Below are 8,629 nucleotides of genomic sequence, written 5' to 3' on the forward strand. Positions count from 1 at the left end.
TTGAGAATGCCTACCATTGACAACAGCTTTTAGTAATGCTTGGGTTCCCTGCTCTTTAGCTTCCTGCTCTTTAGCTTTTTAGCATTGGAAAAAGCCAGTGGAGGCATCGGGTCAACTCATAATCTTGTGCAGGCCCGCTCAGGAGGTTGGCAACACCACTTAAACTGGAATGAGCAACTTGATTGAAAAGCAGGTCATAGTAAGGATCAGGCTACACAAAGAAGGGAAGCCAAGTGAACAGGAAACTAAAGTCCCACACAAAGTACTTAAAGCACAGCTACAGGAGAAGCTCGGAAGTCAAGATTATAATAGTAACATGTGAATACAGGGCACCAACTATAGTTAAGAACAAGGAGGCAACATAAGCCAGAGAAAAGATGAAATGGTCAGAGATGTCAAGGCTGCTGAGTTGTGAAATACAACACTTCTCCAGCGCACAATAAGACACTGAGCCGTACTGTGAATTTTGTTTAGTTATTCCTTAGGGAATAGTGCCTTTAAAATCTAGGTTACTGACAGTCGCAATATTGAATACATCCGAGGTCTGTGGCTCTCTACTAAAGCTGGGGTTGAAGTCCCTCCTGGAAATTTGGAGCTAGTTTTCTTGGTTGTTTAACCAGGAATGCCTGGCCACTGGCTGCCATTCTTCTGCTATACTAGATTTGTATTTGCTCCCCTTGGCAATGATAAAGACTGCTCACTAAAAATGCTTTAAAGCGCCAAAGTACTGTTTACTGAACTTCAGATTGTAAATGAAGGGTAGATTAGGAATTCAGAGTCATGTGTCTTAATGCTGCTTCTTTATTTTTTTATAATCCTGGAGGCAATTTTCTAAATTTCACTGAAAACTGTTGAGAAGACACCCTCCCCCCTTTTTTACTGTTCCCCTTCTTCTCCCCCCGACCAGGAATAACCCTCTTTCCTTATGTCCTGTTAGATCTGGAGATTTTTCTGTCCTGTGCCGGACACTGTACTGATTACAAAATAAATTCTCAGAGGACTTTTAAAATGCTTGCTTGATTCAATTGACCACACAACATTATTCAAACATGTAGTGTTAAATAAAATCTCAATGAAAAAGAAATAGGTCTTTACCTGAGCAAGATGGCTGATGCCATATGGGGGAGAAGTCAGTACCAGAGTCCTCCCTGGCTACTCTCTCCATTCTTTCCCCAAAGCCTCCTTCCCCAGTCTCTCCTCAGGTGTCTCTAGCCCACTCTGCCCCGACCTTTGTCAGACACCAGGGATTTCCTGCCGTGTCTTAGCAAAAATGGCAACCAATGCTGTTCTGAAGAGACTGAAACAGAAAGGTACACAGGCAGGTCAAATTATTGAGTATCTTAAGCAGCAAGCTGCTCTTCTTAAGGTAAAAGCAATCTTGCAGGCAACTTTAAGAGAAGAGAAGAAACTTTGAATTGAAAATGCTAAACTGAAGAAAGAAATCAAAGAATTGAAGCAAGAGCTAATTCAGGCAGAAATTAAAAATGGAGTGTGAAACAAATACCATTTCCATTTGGTACTCCAGTGTAAGCTAACTCTGAAAATATGATACCGTTTATACCAATCACAACCATATCTTCTGGTGCCAAAGAACAGGTTAAAGGAGGAGGAGGAGGAGAAAAGAAGGTGAAAGAGAACCTTGAAAAGAAAGGAGAGAAAAAGCAGAAAAAACAACAATCAATAGCAGGAAGTGCTGATTCTAAACCAATAGACATTTCTCGTCTGGATCTTCGAATTGGTTGTATCATGACTGCTAAAAAACATACTGATGCAGATTCTTTGTATGTAGAAGAAGTAGATGTTGGAGAAGCAGTCCCAAGAACAGTTGTCAGTGGCCTGGTAAATCATGTCCCTCTTGATCAGATGCAAAATCAGATGGAGATTTTACTTTGTAATCTGAAACCCACAAAGATGAGGGGAGTCCTATCTCAAGCAATGGTGATGTGTGCTAGTTCACCAGATAAAGTTGATACCTTGGCACCTCCTAATGGGTCTGTTCCTGGAGACAGAATTACTTTTGATGCTTTTCCCAGAGAGCCTGACAAAGAGTAAAATCCCAAGAAGATTTGGGAGCAGATCCAGCATGTTCTGTACACCAATGATGAGTGTGTGGCTACTTACAATGATGAGTGTGTGGCTACTTACCCTTTGAGGTAAAAGAGAAGGGAGTGTGTAGAGCTCAAACTATGGCCAACAGCAGAATAAAATTAAATTAAACTAAAATGCTTCAGTTACTGAAGTTAGAAAAAAACTTTAATAACAATAAAAAGAAATACATTGGTCAAAAAAAGAAAGGAAAAAGGAAAAGAAATAATACCTCTGGTAAGTGGCTATATTTGATGGTGCCATCTAACTCTTTACTACGTTCTCAGATGAATTGTCCCAAAGTAGCCAAGCGGTTCATATTCACTTAGACAATAAGCACAGAGGAACTGAAGACTGTACAAGGAGGGTAAGACAAGTGATCAGAGGGTCACAAAGTCTAACACAATGTACTAGAACTTTCTTTTAAGACTGTATAGCTGGTTAGGATAAATATACAAATACCATGAAGTGACCTAGTCTGTTTACTTTTCTTGTAAATATATGTTGTCCTCAAATCACAAAAATATTCCTTATAGCAAAAATAATCCAAAAAGTCAAAAGGTAGAAGCAATTCAAGTGTCTATCTATAGATAAACAAGACATGGTATATTCATATAATGTAATATTATCCTGCCTTAAAAAATAAGAATATTCAGACTTATTTTGACATATGCCACAATATAGATGAATCTTGAGGAAAGTGTGCTAAGTAAAAAAAAGTCACAAAAAGACAAATGTTTATATGAGGTATCTAAAGTTTTCAAATTCATAGAAACAGAAAGTGGAATGGTAGTTGCCAGGGTCTAGGGGATGTGGGATTGGGAAGTTATTGTTTAATAGGTATAAATTTTCAGTTTTGCAAGAAATAAAGTGTGGAATAAAAAGGGGCCACATGCTAAAACTGACAAGCTCAGGGAGGCCTATATGGCAGGCCCTACAAGCTGAGACCGAAGGTAACCATATAGGATGGTCTGAGCATAAAAATTCTTTTTTAAAAAAGATTTTATATATTTATTTATTTTAGAGAGAGGGTAAAGGGAGAAAAAGAAAGAAAGGGAGAGAAACATCAATTAGTTGCCTTTCATAAGCACCTTGATCAGAACTGAAACGAAACCACAACCCAGGCATGTGCCTGACTGGGAATCGAACCAGCAACCTTTCCCTTTGAGGGACAATGACCAACCAACTGAGCCACACTGGTCAGTGCTGAACATAAAAGTTCTTAACTAAACATGAGTCTTAGTGAGTAGTCACATCCTAGGCCTATTGCTTCTTTGACAAAGGTCAATTTTTACCTTACGTAAGCTCGTCTATTGTCTTTTTGCATCTAAGATATACCCTTGGAATGTCATAGTAATCCCCTTTTTTCAGGCCCCTCAGTGTACGTCCACTGCACCAGAGCATGAAACCACAGAACCTCTCATTGTTATCTGGTTCCCTGAGTACCGTCTCTAGGTGCTGTAAATGTTTATTGTTAACTATTCTGTACCCACCAATGTAAAAGAAATATGTGTCTCTTCGTTTTACTTTTTATCCAGTCACAGAGATTCTCTGCTTTGCCTTCTTCTGCCTCTCTCACCTGCCACCAGTGAATTCCATGTAACACCTCCCACCTTAAGTATCCTTCTTTGACTGTGATGTATAAAATAAGCTGCAAAACTGCCATTTTCCAGAGCATTAGATTTTTCTTCCTGGCAACTGTCATCAGTTTGGCTCAAATAAATTCTCTACAAGTTTGGGTGTTTCTTAAGTAAAAAAAAAATATACTAGAGATCTATTTCACAAAAATCTGAATATATGTAACACTACTGACTTCACACTTAAAAAATGGTTGAGCTGGTAAATCAATGTTTTTTGCTACAATAAAGAAAATGGTTTCCCATAACAACTGGCTAAAATGGTAATTTGTTTTGCCACAATCAAAAACAAAAAAAAATGTAAAAAAGGGTAAAAATAATCAAAAAACCAAAGGGCTACATAAGAACTCTACTTATTTCCTTATACTTGAGTTAAAAAACAGTCCTATTAGACAGTGGCTTTTAGTGAAATAATAATGTTTTTATTTTTGCTGAGAAAAAAGTTGAAGCCCAGAAAGAGGCCCAAAATATAACCTAGAAAGTCTGCCTTCGCATCTGTTTTATTGTAAATGCTGAACTTAACATTACTCTTACAACAGAAAAAAGAGAAACAAGTTTAAAAAGAAATCATTCCTTGACAACCCGGAGACACTACTGTGGTCTGCAGTTAGGGATAGACTGTGCCTCTCTAAAACTGAAGTCTAGAAGTATGTACCCAAATATCCCGGGAGAGGTGGTGAGCAGCTGCTTCCTGTTAGTTCTGAGAAAGGGACAAAAGGGATGAGCCTAAATTACATCAGAGAGATTGGGATGAATATTTGCAAATACTCTGTCTGCAGAAATAATGAGTGAAGATTTCTAGAGGAAGGTGGTAGAATTCTCTGGAATAGAGGTTTTCTGGAATGTTGCTGGTACAGTGCTGTACAAGGTCAAAAGGATGAGGGGGGAAAAGCCTCATCAGAGTCTCTTCCTAACTCCATGATTCTTGTTAATTAAGATTGATTGCATTCTCAAAAATTTAAGCTGAGGTCAGCTGGAGCTCCTGGGGTTATCAATTCACTGGATAACAAAGAAGCAATGAAATTGTGGTTGTGAAAAACTACCAGTGTGTGTGTGTAATCACAGAAGTGGAGTCAGGTCTGAAGCTAGACTAGAGTAGAGGTAAGTATAATTTCTCTACTTTGACTTTAAGTGTTAGATATATCCATGGTTTACAAATGACCTACAATGAACAAGTATGACCAGAAAACAAACAAACAAACAATAACAAAAACCTTCTTCCAAATCTGTAGCGATGCTCTCTTTGTTTAATCCTCACCCAAGGATGTGTTTATTGATTTCAGAAAGAGAGGAGAAAGAGAAACATCAATGTGAGAGAGAAACATTGATTAGTTGCCTCCCATATGCGCTCCAACCAGGGATCAAACTTGCAACCTAGGTATGTGCCCTAATTATGGATCAAACCCAAGGATGTAAAAGACCTATACTTGGAAAATTATAAGACGCTGAAGAAAGAAATTGAAGAAAATACAAATAAGTGGAAGCATATACCGTGTTCATGGATAAGAAGAATTAGCATCATTAAAATGTCCATAGAACCCAAAGCAATCTGTAGATTTAATGCAATTCCTATCGAGATTCTAATGGCATATTTCACAGAACTAGAACAAATAGTCCAAAAATTTATATGGAACCACAAAAGACCCTGGCTCGCCACAGCAATATTGAGAAAGGAGAACAAAGTTGAGGTATGCACACTACCTGACATCAAACTAGAGTATAAGTCTGTAGCAATCAAAACAGCATGGTACTACCATAAAAACAGGCATGTAGGTCAATAGAACACAATAGAGAGCCCAGATATAAACCCATGCCTTTATAGTCAATTAATATTTAACAAAGGAGACAAAAATATACAATGGGGTAAAAATAGTCTATTCAATAACTGGTGCTGCGAAAATTGGACAGCTATGTTCAAAAAAATGAAACTACACTATCTTATTACACCATACATAAGAATAAACCCAAAATTGATTAAAGACTTAAATGTTAGACTCAAAAGTATAAAAATCCCAGAAGAAAACTTAGGCAGTAAAATCTCAGTCATTTCTCATAGCAATATTTTTTGATATATCACCTGAGGCAAAGGAAACAAAAGAAAAAATAAACGAATGGGACTACATCAAACTAAAAAGTTTTTGCATAGCTAAGGAAACCATCAACAAAATAAAAAGACAACTCACTGAATGGGAGAACATATTCACCAATACATCTGATAAGGGCTTAATATCCAAAATTTATAAAGAACTTATATAACTCAATACCAAAAAACCCAAACAATCTGATTAAAAAATGGGCAAAGAACCTGAAGAGATACTTCTCCAAAGAGGACATACAGATGGTCAATAGACTAAAGAAAAAATGCTAAGTGTCACTAATCATCAGAGAAATGCTAATTAAAACCACCATGAGATGTCCGAATGGCTATCATCAATAAATCAACAAACAACAAGTGCTGGCAAAAATGTGGAGAAAAGGGAATCCTTTTGCCCTGTTGGTGGGAATGCAGATTGGTGCAGCCACTGTGGAAAGCACTATGGTGTTACCTCATTAAATTAAAAATAGTACTGCTTTATGACCCAGCAATTTCACTTCTGGGAATATATCCAACGAAATCAGAAACACTAATTCAAAAGAATATATACACCCCTATGTTCATTACAGCATTATTTACAATAACCGAGATTTGGAAGCAACCCAAGTGCCCATCAGTAGATGAGTATATGAAAAAGCTATAGTGCATTTACACAATGGAATACTATTCAGTCATAAAAGAAAAAGAAGGACTCCTACATTTTGCAACAGCATGGGTGGACCTGGAGAATACTGTGCTAAGTCAGTGACAGAAAAAGACAAATATTATGTGGTTTCATTTAAATGTGGAATCTGGCAAATAATATAAACTAACAAAATAAAAACAGACTCAAAGATACAGAGAACAGACTGACAGCTATCAGAGGAGATGGGGTCAGGGGCTTTGTGAGAAGGGTGAATGGCTTAAACAAAGAAAAAAGAGACTCATGGATACAGACAATAGTGAAGTGATTGCCAGGGGGAAGGGGAGTTGCAGGGAAGTATAAGAGGGTACAGGTGCATAAATGGTGGTGGAAGGAGACTTGAGCTGGTGGTAAACACACAATACAATATACACATGATATATTGTACAATTGTATATCTGAAACCTATATAATTTTATTAACTAATGCTACTCAAAATGCAATAAAAATAAATTTTTAAAAAATGAAATAAATGAAGCATAAGAGAAAATGGTGCAATCAAGAAATGCAGTAAATATGAGATGTGTGAGAATGCCGCTGGCCTAACACAACATACAATTTTATAGCCATTTTTTTCTAAGTAGAAAGAGTACACTCTAAAATAATGATTCGTGTAGCTCAATTGGTTTCAATAAGCCAAGGTTTTGGTCTGATCCGTCATCTCTGATCGGGGCGCATACAAAAATCAACCAATGAATGCATGAATAAGTGGAACAACTGATGTATCTCTCTCCTCCTTCCTCTGTCTCTCTAAAATCAATAACTTTAAAAATAAATAAATAAGTAAAATAATGGCTCAAAGTACAGTATAGTAAATATATAAACCAATAGCAAAGTCATTTATTATCATTACCAAGTATTATGACTGTACATAATTGTATGTACTGTACTTTTATAAAACTGGCAGTGCAGAGTATTTTACATCAGCATCACAATAAACACGTGAGAAATGCATTTTGCCAGTAAATTAAGATGGCCACAAGGTCTACAGCCATACCACCCTGAACATGCCCAATCTTGTCTGATCTAAGAAGGGATTTTTCAGTGCCATTAAAGTCTTATGGGACCATCATTGCATTTGCAGGTGGGCCATCGCTGACCAGGAGATCATTATGGTACATGACAATATTTGTGTACCTCAAAAGAGAAAGACCTTTATTAACATGGCACCAATGCCAAAAACCATGAGGAAACAACTGGCAGATCTACATCCATAAAATTAAAAACCACCAAGATAAATACTGATTCTGCAAAAACATTATCAAAAAATAAAATGTTACTAATAAATAGTCTTTACCAATAAAGATGACTTAAACCCAATTTAAAAATCAAATATCTTATTTTTTAAAAGCCAAAGGGCATGAAAAGAAAAATCACACAATAGAAATTAGCAATAAAGCTAGAAAAATTGGTTTTATATCATTACTAGTAAAGAAAACAGAAAATAAATATGTTTTTAATTTCACATTTGTTTTGGCAAACATTAAAACCCTCCTCTTCCAACCCACAAACTGAATTCCCTCCAAAGCTGACATGGGAATGGTGAATTAGGGCAATTACTCCATTAGTCAAAGTCTGGGAACCATTGTCCACAGTCATGTGCCTGGCATGCAGGGAGACCAGGAGGATGCTATTTTTGACGGCAAAGGTGAGAGGAGCTCTCTCTGCAGTTGGTTTAATAAACCATCATTTCACAGAGCTATTGGAATCCTCTAATATTGGTAGGAGCGTTAACCGATGCAAGTGCTTTAGAAAACTGTTTGACAATGTGTACTAAAGCCAAATGCATGCATGCCTTATGACTCATCATTTTTACTTCTTGGTATACACAAAACAGAAATGACTGCTTAAGGTGTTCTCAAGTTCAGTAAAAGTAGTATACAAGAATGCTCATAACTTCAATATTCCTCATGATAAAATACTCAACAAATTAGGAATAAAAGTGAACTTTCTCAACCTGATAAAGGACATCTGCAAAAAATCCACACTAATATCATTCTTAATGGTGAAAGTCAGAATGCTTGTCTCCTAAGATCAGGAACAAAACAAATATGTCCACACTCACCACTTCTATTCAACTCTATACTGACAGTTCTAGTCAAGGCAGTTGAGCAAGAAAACAAAATAAAA

General features: G+C 36.8%; 1 pseudogene; it reads left to right on the forward strand.

The window, feature by feature from the left end:
- Nucleotides 1-1,258: 1,258 nt before the first annotated feature.
- On the forward strand, nt 1,259-2,216 carry LOC129079818 (aminoacyl tRNA synthase complex-interacting multifunctional protein 1-like; annotated as a pseudogene).
- The last annotated feature ends 6,413 nt before the right edge of the window (nt 2,217-8,629 follow it).

The sequence above is a fragment of the Pteronotus mesoamericanus genome, unplaced genomic scaffold (genome assembly GCF_021234165.1).
Source record: "Pteronotus mesoamericanus isolate MK-2021 breed Mesoamerican mustached bat unplaced genomic scaffold, CSHL_Meso_final contig_82, whole genome shotgun sequence".
NCBI classification, from domain to species: domain Eukaryota; kingdom Metazoa; phylum Chordata; class Mammalia; order Chiroptera; family Mormoopidae; genus Pteronotus; species Pteronotus mesoamericanus.